The sequence below is a fragment of the Rhipicephalus sanguineus genome, chromosome 7, assembly GCF_013339695.2.
Source record: "Rhipicephalus sanguineus isolate Rsan-2018 chromosome 7, BIME_Rsan_1.4, whole genome shotgun sequence".
Lineage (NCBI taxonomy): Eukaryota > Metazoa > Arthropoda > Arachnida > Ixodida > Ixodidae > Rhipicephalus > Rhipicephalus sanguineus.
The window spans coordinates 82,303,305-82,316,823 of record NC_051182.1 but is presented as its reverse complement, the minus strand read 5'-3'; the positions used below and the strand labels follow the sequence as shown (position 1 = coordinate 82,316,823).

General features: G+C 48.1%; 1 long non-coding RNA gene across 1 annotated transcript in view; it reads left to right on the top strand.

Moving 5' to 3' along the window:
* The window catches only part of LOC119399566 (uncharacterized), a 39,668-nt gene that overhangs the window by 2,615 nt on the left and 23,534 nt on the right, over window positions 1–13,519 (top strand). The gene's annotated exons all lie outside the window — the stretch shown is intronic.

Below are 13,519 nucleotides of genomic sequence, written 5' to 3'. Positions count from 1 at the left end.
ACGAAGGGTCGGACACTAAACGTTTACAATATATTTTAATTCTCTTCCAAAGTGTGCCTAAATGTCCACTCTCCCGACCGAGGCCCATCGCTAGCGCGCCAACACTGACGTAGCTCTGTAGGATGGACAATGAAAGTTGTAGTGACGTCACACCAGATCTGCTGTAGTGACGTGAGTGACCTAAGGACCTCCGCAACGTACGTACCGGCTGTAGTGAACTAGGTTATATTGTAGTTCACTATAGTACCGGCAAAGCATCGGTTGCGACATCACTCGCCGAGTTTCTATCGCTTCCTGTATCTAAGTGCATCACAGCCTTGTGTGGTCATGTGAACAAGCCTCCTACACTTCTACGTCACTGCCCAACCTCAGCGGCCAGAAACCGAAACCGAAAGTTGTCCACATGAAAACGCGATATTGAATTATTTAGCTAAAATTCTTCAACCTTGGTGTGTGTATCATGCTTCCTCGAGCTATAGGAAACGCTTACAGCAAAGAACGCGCAAGCCACAAATTTTCTGGCACCACCCCTTTAATGAACACAGAAGACCATCGTTGGCTAAAGTAAAGAGCAGAGCTGTCGCGTTGTGCCGTGACATGAAGCTTGACCACGTATTGAAAGGAACAGGGAAAATTAAGAATACCAGCCTTAATATATTTTTCAGTGCGGAGACCCGCAAAGAAGGCGTACCGTTCAGGGTAATTGTGTCGGAGAAGGACACATGGCAGAAGGCCATTGCATGTTATGCTTAACCTGCTCGAGGTCAAAGATCCATTCATCATGAAAAATTCAGAAGTTCTCGTTACGTGGAGGGTAATTTCAACAAAGAACTCGAGGCCTTATTTAGGCTGATGTGAAGGACCTGTATTACTCTTTGCCGCAAAAGGAATTGCTAAGCTGTGTTCAATCATGTATATATGAATATGGGGACGTAATCTTTAGTATGGAAGCAGGCACTACACCTGAGCGTTTTTTAGAACTGTTACACATGTACCTCAAGTCAACCTTCGAACAAAGAAATAACATCCGGTACCTGCAGAAACAAGGGCTCTGTTAGGATCCTGCTTAGCCTCAGTTTTGAGCAAACTGTACTTAGCCAAGCTAGACAGAGATTTGTCTACCCGCCTTAGTGAGACCAAGGTTGTTAGAATTTTTAGAATTGTTGACGATTTTTTTGTGTGTCTTAATTGCTCGTTAGACGAATTTGACACTGAGTGTTCTGTTTTTTTTTTTTTACTGTTGTACGCGAGTGCCTGTCTCCTCTAGAAGTTACCTTCGAGGTTTCCTTACAAGGAAGTATTAAGCCTCTAGATATCAATTTTAACCCTTTGTTGCATGACAAAAATCTACGCATGTAAACACCGCTTAATTTTAATTTTCTATTATAGTGCATTCAGAAAAAGCTGAGAAAATGTCTCGTTGAAGACAAACGTTTATTTAATAAGATACAGAATGTCCACTGCAGTGGACAACATGAACACCAGCTTCGATTAATGAAAGTGGCGAGTCTTTTCAGCCGTCGAGATTTCTTGCCCGAACAAATTTATGCATGAACACCAAACGTTGGATGCGGTACCACGAGAGTCGCCAGAAATGTACACATGACAAATTGAAAAAAAATGCGAGAGGTTTGAACCCCACTTCTGGGCATCGCTGTCGGTGTCCACGGCATTATCGTCAGTGTCGCTGCTATCAACAATGTCACTCCATCTACCTACTTCTACTTCATCACTGCTGTCACCTTCACTTTGAAGGCGGTCGTCTTCACTGCCAGATGGCACGTCTTCGTCGAGCAGCGCGTTCACTTGATCCTCCGACAAAGGAAGGTCCAACAATTCCTCGATTTCAGAACCAGTCAATGGTTTCTTTCGAGTAGCTCGCTGCGCCGGCGCGTCCATGGCATGTGGTTGACTTGTCTACCGAAGCGCGCTGGGGAGCGAGGGTTTGCTGGTTCGAATCCCCGGTCAGGTACTTCAGATTCTTTTTCTTCTGCTTTATTTTTCTTTCTGCCTTTATATATATATATATATATATATATATATATATATATATATATCCGAGGCATGACGGCGACAGCAAAAATCAGCCGAGAGTGTCCATATAATTGCTATCGCAATAATAGAAACATCAGCAACCCCAAATATGAAGCTACAAAAAGGAAGAGCCATGACATACAAAACCCGCACGTGAGCGAGGATTGTTCCCACCATGCATGGTGTCCACTACAGTAGACATATTGCAAAATTTGTTCTGAAAAATTATATTCACTTCACTAAGCCACAATATTTATGGCTCGTGACTACGAATGCTTCTTCTATGGCGTGCATACAATAACGCACACCAAAACGCTATTTCATCTCAGTTATAAGAAAAAAAAGTAAAGAAGAACGTGACTTACGCGCCGGAGCAGGAGGCTGCGATTTTGAGCAAGTGTGCAGAAAAACCCGCGGTATCCTGCCGCCATCTAGTGCGGCGAATGAAAACCCCTTTCGTCCACTGTAGCTGCCAATACGCAGGTCCACATCTCCGAGGCACCGCAGCTGCTACAAAAATTCCAGAAATGTGTCCACTGTAGTGGACAGCATGCAATAAAGGGTTAACTTAAGTGACGACTTGACATGCTGGCGGTACAACCCTAGGGCAATCAAACCGGTGGTATTCTATCACTCAGCCCATTCCAAACTAGTTAGAAGAGGAGTTGCAAAAATGTCTTTCACTAACGCGCTTAACATATCAGCCATCACATTACCCACGAAGCGTTCAGGCAGCAGGCCCTCAGTCTACAGAAATCTGGTTATTCCAGGCAGCTATGAGTATCTGTCGTAGAAAGAATGCTGAATGAAGCGTGAAAATCAAATAACCTTGAAAGTGTGCAAGAAACAATTGATTGGAAGAAAAAACGACCGGCAGTAAATGCGTACATCGACCGGTTGTCGCACAACCTAAAAAAAATCGGACGGCGAGGTAACACTGATGTGGTTTTCTCAGCGCCTAATAAACTTATCAGGCTATGCAGAAAAACAAAACCAGAAATGGAAAGTTCTCGGAGCTGCCAAATAAAACACGGAAAGAAATTTGTTCAATGCAAGACCGCGGTCATCTACACCATCCCCTTAACCTGCGCGAAAAGTTACGTAGGCAAATCAGGAAGATGCAGCAATGATAGGTTGAGGGAACACGAGATTAAAGTTGCAAAAATCGTATGTGACAGGTTCCTCGGCCTCCATTGTAATGAACATCAATGTTCGTCTCTCTTTCAGTCCACAAAGGTAACGGGTTGTAGCAAAAGTCAGTCATGGGCGGTATCGAATATACATGTATCTTAGATAATATCTTAGATACTGTTTGGGTGTTTTGTATCTGTATCGAGATACGTCTCGCAAAACGAGTATCTGTATCTGTATTTCCGATACATTCAATAATGTATCCAGTATCATAAGCTACAAGATGCTTCTGTAGGAACACCACCGAGCGAAAAAATAAACATCGGCCGAACTCCGCTTCTCAAGCTGATACTGCTACCACTAAGCCACCAGAATAAAACTAGGCGACAGTGACATTCTTTTATTTTTCCACCAGAGTGGTTCAGAGAGCACCTGCTATTAGGTCTACGCGTCCCCATTGGTGGAGCAGAGTCACGTGATGGCACTCGCGCCATCTCGACGAAAACTAGCGCGCGAAAATCTACGCGCATCCAACATTTTGTTTTCTCGTGTTTACTTTCTTTTTGTTGTGTCAGTGTTATGACATTAGTTCGTAGCCACGGTGCTGTATTTATTCAAGGTCGCGGGATCGAATCCCGGCGGCGGTGGCTGCATTTTCGATGGAGGCGAACATTTTTGAGGCCCGTGTACTTAGATTTAGGTGCACGTTAAAGAACCCCAGGTGGACGAAATTTCCGGAGCCCTCCACTACGGCGTCTCTCATAATCATATCGTGGTTTGGGGACGTTAAACCCCAGATATTAATATTATTATTATTATTATTATTATTATTATTATTATTATTATTATTATTATTATTATTATTATTATTATTATTATTATTATTATTGTATTGCGTACTCCAATGCATGCGGCGTCTTCCGCTCAAATTCTGATGCCGCTACTGTGTCGTTATCGAAGTTTTTCTCGCGTTGTGTTTCGTTTGCAGGCTCAAGAATGCGAGAATGGGGTTGCTTTGCGTCTCGCTGCTTTCACACATCATCGATTAGTTTTATCTCGTGGATGTAAGCTTCACTAACGTACGATGAGATTCACTTATATACACATAAGATAATAAGAACCGTCGCACCCCCGTTGCCGATGCTAGATGCAGTAGAACGAGCATTTACGTAACAGAAGATATTGTCACGACTAAAAGCCGGCATACTGTTTCTTTGTTCTTCCTGCTGAATTATTCAAGAAGTTCTTTCAATGATAATTTGACCACTTGCACAGTGCTCTCCTAGCTGTCCTCCGTTTGAATCCCTCCATTACCTGGGCTTGTGCATAGTTTTTGCCTGCCTGTTTGCTGTAATATGTATTTTGTAGACTGTTCCTAAATTCCTTCTCTGATTTATTTTTATTTTTTAACTGCCTGTGTCATTGCTACTATTCACATATATAAATTCCATGTGAGTTTACTGGTATGTAAAGGCGATCATGAGGACGAAGGTAGAATAATCTGAGCGTGCCTAGAATATACCGTAACAAAAATTCTGCTTACTATTCAGTAAGATAGCGAAATTGAGCTTGCATTATAATAAATGAAATTATAAAAAAAATCAAAGGATATTAGGAAGGGGATTTAAGAAACATAATACCAAGTATTTCGTTTTTCTCATGAGTGTCCCCACGAGCCGTTTTATGCTATTTTCCATAGGCACGGAGTTTTCACTTGTCTCACCTTAAGATCTAAGCTGACAATACATTATACTCTATGTCATACTTTTAGGGGTGCCGCCTGTATCGTGTTTATAGAAGGCTCTTCACGTAACTGAAACCAACTATTTAAAAAGGAAGTTGTTAACCTCAACTGAATAAAACCAACAAGATGGTTTGTCGTCATGTGGTAGATCATGTCGTATTTTTATATATTACTTAATTTCTTAATTCACTAAGATGAACTATGCAACATGTATAATATTCACTTTAGGGCCAAGTGCGTTTTGCCACTTTGTAGAAGGCATTCCAAAACGACCACTCCACCTTTTTCTGGAAACGTACAGGGGGGATGGAAAGAAACGCGAACACTGCGGCATCTACATTCTCCACTGTTACGCATTTCTATTCAAGCGATTGTAGCCTGGATGGTAATAAAAAACCAATAGAGTCTTCCATTATACATTGAAGAACCATTCTAGAATCTTTTCATTGTCACCAAGGTCGCAGCTTGAGGAAAACAGCGCTCTTCGAATTTCTTTCCATCCCCATTGTACACAGGGGTCCACTGTTAAAGGGAACATCGGAGCGTGGGGCGGCAGCTCGGCGCCACCGCCGCCCAGCGGCTGCAGCGAGTTTCACGCAGGCGCAGTGCGCCTTGTGAGTCGTGCTCTTTCGTCATCTGCTGCCGTCTCCTTCCACGCTGCGAATCGTCGCGAAGCGAACCGTTGACGCGACGAAAGAGCATCGGGCACGGCGCTCACTGCATCTGCGCGAATCTCGTTGCACCCGCCGGCCAGCGGTGGCGCCGAGCTGCCTCCACACGCTCCGATGTTCCTTTTAACAGTGGACCCCTGTGTACATGCTGCGTAGTGACTTCTTCCGGCGTTAAAAAAAAAGCCGGAGAAATATTACCATGCTGCTGCCTTCCTGCGCTACCGTACTGCAGTATTTCTGACTGCCGCAAACGGCAAGTAAGCGCCATCGTCCCTGAGAAGCGATAGGCTCACGCTTCGCGCGCCGGTTGTTTCGGTGGAAGCACGTTTGAGAGCGCTGCCGTACGGTAGCGCATGAGCGTAGTCACGTGGTTTCATTTCATTAACCACGCGGCATGTACGTCGCAAAAAAAAAAAAAATTATCGGTCGTTTTTAAATGCGCTCTATTACGTGACGAAGCGCACTTGGCCCTAAAGGGAATATTCAAAATGTCGCCAATTTGCCCTTAGTCAATTAACGAATTCAGCGCAATATAAAAATACTTCAACGAGCACCACATGACGGTAGACCATATGCCGTCGGTTTCATTCAGTTGCGGTTAACCACTTCTTTTTTAAATATTTCGTTCTGCTTACGTGAAACGTGTATACTTATTCGCTTTGATTGTTTAATACGGAACCACCCTGCTATATTGCTTATATTCGCTTGCCTTTTTTAGGTCACCGTAATTTTTTTTTTACTTTTAGAAATCAGCAGGCAGCAGAGCTAGAAGTGGCAATAGTGTGAATGGCAGTGATATCATGCGGCGCTTTGTGTCAGTGTACTATACGTCTGAGACGTTTCTGGGTGGCACAGCTCCTCTCGGAGAAGAAATCGTACAACATTGCACGTTAGTGAATATGTTGCTAACGAACGCTTTACGCCAGCTGATAAGTCGATCATGAAAACCCATTGCAGTTCCATGTCCTGAATAAATTTGATTAAATGTGTCCAAAAGGCCCCTTTTTCGCTCATATGGCAGATTCGTCAGCATCTGGTTGCTGATCAAATCGGGACCCATTGCACAGCGTCTTCTTAATTTGCTAAGTGCCATATCCCGCTCTCGAAAGTTGAATGGCGTATCCATCTTGTGGAGTGCATGAGGTGGCATGAGGTCTGGAGCACGGGAGAGATCCCAATTGTTTGGAAGACAGCATGGGTGGTGCCAGTCCTTAAGCCCGGAAAGGATCCTGCGAGCCTCGCATTATATCGACCGGTATCATTTACATCATGTTTATCTAAGTTGATGGAAAGATTGATATGTACAAGATCAACTTGATACCTTGAGCAAGGAAGACGATGGCCATCGTGTATGACGGGATTTCGCCCACGACTGAGTGCCCAGGACAGTGTTTTGGACCTATTAAGCCACATCGAGCACTACCATGTTAGCGGCCTCTCGACACTCGTGGTCTTTTTTTGGACGTTGCCAGGGCTTATGATTGTGTGCTTCAGGCAGGCATCGTCAACGGGCTACAAGCCATGGGTGTGTCGGGAAATGCTCTTCGGTTCGTACATGAATTTCTCAGAGACCGCTCTGTCGGGGTTACGCTTGTAAATATAACGAGCGAAGAGCGACGCGTTTCCCTCGGCGTCCCACAAGGAAGTGTTCCATCTCCCTTGCTTTTTAACGCTGCCATGACCAGCCTTCCTGACACTCTGCACTTAGCTCTGAAAGCAGTTAAAATATCAATCTAGGCCGATGACATCGGCGTTTGGATCTCAGGGTACCAGCACAAATGTTTGGCCCGGATAGCACAGGGCGCCATTTCAATCATTGAATGCCACTTGTCGACAAATGGCCTGTCGTTATCAGCGCAAAAATCGAGCTTTATGCTCTTCCCGCAAGTGAGACGGAAGTCAACACGTCTGTCGCTGAATATTCGAGGCCACCCAATTCGTTGTGTAACAAGTGTCCGTTTCCTGGGCGTTACCATCGACAACAAGCTACTATGGCGGCGTGCCGTTGATGGTATAGTCACTGCATCAGTGCAAAGATTCAACGCTCTTCGTCGCATGACAGGGGTACGTTGGAGCAACAATCCTATGTCCATGCCTAAATTGAACGCTGTGCTCATAACAAGCCGCATTCTTTATCAGCTGTCATTATATATCACCATCACCAAGCCAGTTCAAACGCTTAGAGGCAGTGCACGGAAAGGGTCTCCGCTGGGCGATGGGAGTTCCTCAGGTGGCTTCAAAAAGAAGGTAACCAATGAAGCCGAGTCTCTTCCGCTTTGCCTTTTGGCGTCCCAGGCCTTATTGACGGAGCTGTCAAGACTGGGAGAGTCCTCCGCAGGCACGGCGCTTCTCCGGCGGCTCAGAGCAAGAACTCGCTCACAATTCAACGCGGCGCTGAACACATTTCGATATTTACGCTTGAAATTGCCTAAACGGCGCTCATGGACCCGCCATGGTCTTTTGTGGATGTTGCCTGTAACTTCAGCGTACCCAAGCTACCAGCGAAACGCACCATTCCAGCCGCGGAAGCAAAGATTCTTGTACTGGACCACTTCAGTACCATGTACCACGGCCACCTACAAGACACGTACCTCGTGGAAATGGCGAAAGTGCTTCACAGCCAAGTAGATGGCGAGTAGCTCTCGACCGTCGGTGCTCTAGCGGCGCTCAGGAGGGGCAAACGTCTTGGAAAAGAATGTGATGGACTGCCAACCGCCAGAAACGGACTGTTGCAAGACGGCGCCGCCCTCAGTATTAGATGCATCTACCATGACGGATGTTGGGGCGTCGCATTTTGGGTGGGCACGAAGTGTAACGCCGGCAATGGCTTCTTGATGTCTTTAAATGCATGGTCAGCCGCATCGTACAAGCGTACCGGAGTAGTCGGTGTTTTTACGCCCGTGAGAAGGCCGTTGAGAGGCTGCAGCATATCGGCCCAGCGAGGAATGAAAGGACGATAAAAGTTGGCGAGGCCAAACAATTGCCGCAGCTGCCTACACGAGTCGGTACTGGACGAATGCCACGTGCGTTGACGCGATGGCCGAGGAAGTTCAGCTGCCTGACCTTGAACTTACTCTTAGGGCCGTGAACAACGAGGCATAACTTGCTCAGTCTCTCAAGCACTTGAGGTGAATAGTGCTTGTGAGCTTCAGTAGAGGTTCTGAAGACGAGTATATTGTCGAGACTGGCAAAGCAGAAGGTGAAGCCACGCAAAATTTGGTCGACGAAACGTTGAAACGTTTGTGCTGCGTTGCAAAGACCAAATGGCATGAGTGTATTCGAACAGGTCAAATGTTGTTATAATGGCAGCCTTCGCAATGTCTGCGGGTTCGACTGGGATTTGGTGATAGGCTTTGACCAGGCCGATGGTGCAGCCGTGCAGTGTCGAAGGGGGATCCTGGATATGGGGAATGGGGTACCGATCCGGTACAGTTGCCTTGTTACGAGCATGGTAATAACCGCATGGGCGCCAATCACCAGTCTTATTTGGGATCATATGGAGTGGTTAGGCCCAAGGACTGGGCGAGATACGAATGAAACCAAGATCAAGCATGTGCTAAAACTCCTTTTTGGTGCGAGGCGACGAGCCCGGGCCAATACGGGAGGGCCCTTCGTGACGAGGCGAGGAGGCACTGACACTTGACCTGACACTTGACCAATGGTCGGGAAGGGTTGTGTGTGCCTGAAGAAGCCGCATTGGTGAAGCGCAACAGGAAACGCCTTGGATGGCTAAGCTTGTCTCAGAGTTCAGGATGCGGCTATGCCGCATGTCGACGATGAGATTGTAGTGCCATAGGAAGTCGGCTTCGAATATTCGTTGGCGCACATCCGCGATGACAAAGAGCCAGAGAAAGGTACGCCTGAGGCCAATGTCAAGAGTCACCGATTTTTGGCCGCAAGTCAAGGATAGTCGATCCACTGACCGCGGTGAGAAGAGAGGAGTCGGAACGACGGCGTCTTTCAGCTAATATAGGAGGAAGGACGCAGATATAGGAGGAAGGACGCGGTATCGACGAGGTAGCGGACCATGGTGCGATGATCGGTAACGTGCAAGAGGCGACTGTGCGTGATGCCGGGAACAGCGGTCGCTGTCACTCTTCGGCCCGGTCGTTCCCACGTACGAACAAGGCTCACGACACTTGTTTGCACGTGACCCGTAGCGACGGTTTTGCCAACAAAGGTCATCGGGACTAGTAGAACTGCCGCCGGAGTGATTAGGGCTGGGGCGGTGAGTTCGTGATGAAGGACGCGGTTGGTTTGTGCGGAAGCGGCCACTTGAGCTGTTAGTTGATTTACCTTTCGAGTGACCTCCTCATTAGCAGCGAGGAGACACGCGTAACCATCGCTACTAGCTGTGCCGTTTGGCGAAGGCTGTTGAGAGTGACGAAGCGTGGCCATGGAGGGAAAACCAACATCCATAATCTTGTCAGCCAAGTGAACCGGAGATTTCAGCGTGGATGCTGAAGACGCTGCCAGAATGATGCAGACCAGTGTTGGAAGGCGCTGCAGAAAAATTTCCCGAAGAAGGACGGTGTTCGGAGACGCAGAGAGATCGGGCACCGAGGCTTGCATGCGACGCAGTATGTCAATAGGTTTACGATCGCGGAGCTCCTCTAATGTAAAGAGTTGCTGCAGTCGATGTTGTTCGCTGTCGGGAGTGCACCTGATGAGGGTTTCCTTAAGATGATCGTAAGGATGATCGGCTGGAGGAGAGAGTGGAACATTGCGAGCGATCGCAGAAGTATGAGGCCGAAGCGCTCCGACGACATGGTCACACATGGTGAACTGCGAGGTGAGCCGATGACGCCGGAACAATGACTCCACGGTGACGAACAAAAGTTTCGAGTAGGACGAACAGAACTCAGGGAGCTTGAGAGCGGAAAGCTCGGGCTCGCGCGGCTGCGGCGATGATAATGGTACCTGCTCAGAGGTCATGACTGTCGGCTCGGGAAGAGCTCCGGTGTTCGAGTTACTGGCAGCTGTAGGCCAAGAGAAGCGGCTGACGCGGGCGCAAATCAGGAAGCGAGGGCGATCAGCCGAAGTCTGCGTCACCAATTTGACCAATTTCTGGGACCAGGCAGACAGATGTCAATGCTGTCTTTGTCTTCTTTTCTTGGCCTTTGTCACGCCCGACGGCTTGTACGAGTTCAACGTCACGCCGCTTGACCTGTGTAATGTGCCCGCGACCTCCGAGCGCATGATGGACACCGTTGTGCGCAACTTGAAATGGCACACGTGCTTGTGTTACCTGAACGACGCCGTCGTTTTGGCTCCGGACTTCTCCACGCATCTCCAGCGTCTGCATGGTTTGACGCGTTTGAGCAACGCCTGCCTCCAACTGAATCTGAAGAAGTGCCGATTTGCAGCACGGCAGCTGGCAATCCAAGGTTACGTCGTGTCCAAGGACGGAATCCTTCCCGATTCGACCAAGCTTCGGGACGTGGCCGAATTCCGCAAACGCACGTCCGTCAAACTGCGCAGATTAGTAGGGCTGTGCTCAAACTTTCGACGCTTCATACGCAACATTGCCTCCATCATATCGCCGCTGACGAAGCTTCTTGGAAGTGACGGCCCCCTAAATTCATGGTCCTCCGAGGGCGACGACGTGTTCGCAAAGCTCCGTCTTTTGTTGACGTCTCCTACCATACTACGCTACTACGAACCAACGGCACCAACGGGGATACACACGGCCGCCAGCGGTGTAGGCCTCGGCGCTGTCCTTGCACAGCGCAAAACAGGGTTTTCCGAATATGTCGTCGCATACGCAAGTCGTACTTTTACCAGAGCTGAGACCAACTACACTGTCACGGAAAAAGTGCCTGGCGATCATCTAGGCCCTTACAAAGTTCCGACCTTAACTTCGAATGGGTAGCGCATAAAACATGGACACAAAAGGTAGAGGCGTAGACAGCACAATCGCTACCGTGTCCGTGTTTTATGCGCTAGCCAGTCCAAGTTATGCATCTTTACCAACCTTCCCAACTTGCCGCACTTTCCGACCTTATTTGTACGGTCGCCCGTTTGATGTCGTCACCGACCATCACGCACTATGCTGGCTGTCGTCATTGAAGGATCCCTCAGGCTGTCTTGCCCGCTGGGCATTTCGCAAGCAAGACTACGACATCCGCCTGCTGTACCGCAACGGACGCTAGCATGTTGACGCCGACGCCCTCTCGCGCTCCCTCTTGCCTGACGACAATGCCCCCTGCTCACTATCTCACATTGATGTTCCTTCCCTTGAGGGTCACAACATCGCTACCGAAAAGCGCAAGGGTAAATGGATCGCCTCGCTGATAGACATGCTCACTGATCCGTCGGCAACACCAACCAGTCGCGCGTTGCGTCGTCAAGGCCACCATTTTGCCCTTCGTGATGACCTGCTTTACCGACGCAATTTCAAGGCCGATGGGCACCAGCGGCTATTTCTGATACCCGCAGTCTACGTTCTGAAATATGCGAGTCTTCCCACTCTGATACGCAATGCGCACACTCTGGAGTATCCAAAACTTACCACCGCATTCGAGAACGATACTTCTGGCAAGAGATGTACCGCTACGTCCAGAAGTTTGTTCGCTCCTGCTTCGATTGCCAACGCCGAAAACCTTCAACGCGCGTGTCATCAGCCGGTCCACAACCATTACCTTGCGCAAATCGTCCGTTCGGGCGTGTGGGCATTGATTTGTATGGAGCACTTCCTCTGACGTTGGCTGGTAACCGCTGGACCATCCTCGTTGTTGACCATCTAACGCAATACGCAGAAACGACCGCCCTCCCAGCAGCTACAGCGCGCGATGTTGTCTCTTTCCTGCTGCGCTCCGTCCACCCCAGGAGCTGCTCAGCGATCGAGGCCGTGTCTTCTTGTCGGAAATCTTCGAAGCCATTCTCAAAGAATGTCATACTGTTCACCGCAAAACTACTGCTTACCATCCACAGACGAATGGCCTAACGGAAAGCTTTAACCGCACACTCGGTGACATGTTTTCAACGTACGTCGCCGCAGATCACACAAATTGGGATGCCATTCTGCCCTTCGTCACCTACGCCTATAATGCGGCCCCTCAGAGCACTACTAGTTTTTCACCCTTCTTCCTATTGTACGGAAGGCACCCGTCGCACACCACTGACACGATACTTCCGTACAAGCCGGATCCATCTGAGTGTGTGCCTATTATGGCACAGCCAGGCTTGCTGAAGAGTGTCGCGGGCTTGCCAAGACCTTTACAACGCGCGAACAATAGCGACAGAAGAGAATTCGCGGCGGCACCACCACTTCTGAGTCCACGTTCCTCCCTGGAGAGCTCGTATGGCTCTCGGTCCTTACAACTGCAACTGGCCTTTCTTCAAAACAACAGCCGGAATACGACGGACCATGACGGCCCCTACCGCGTCGTCGCGCGCATATCCCCGCTCAACTACCTGATCGGACCCATCGAACCATCTTCGGACATGCGTCGTCGAGGGCGCGACATTTTAAACGTGGAGCGCTTTAAGGCCTACTATGAGCCGCTCATAGTGACAAGCTGTTAGGTCGCCGGGCGGCTCCCTTTTTGTACCCGGAGTAATTGTAGCGACGCTTTGGAACTCAGTAATGGGTTGCACTCTCAGTATCTTCTAGTGGGTCGTCTTTGGTTCTCCTCAAGGAACGCCGCTCTCGCTCGGAGCCCGTGCTTTTGCCTTGACTGTCCCCAGTGCGCATTGTCGCTGAGTGCCGTCCAATAAAAACCATAGCAGTATATATATATATATATATATATATATATATATATATATATATATATATATATATATATATATATATATATATATATATATATATATATGCTTGTGTGTGAGTATGTGTGTGTGTTTGATTAAATAGCCCCACCTTTGACCGCGCGACAATGTCATGAGATGAAGCATTAGGTGACATAATCGCGTGAAGCAAATTTTTTCCATCACT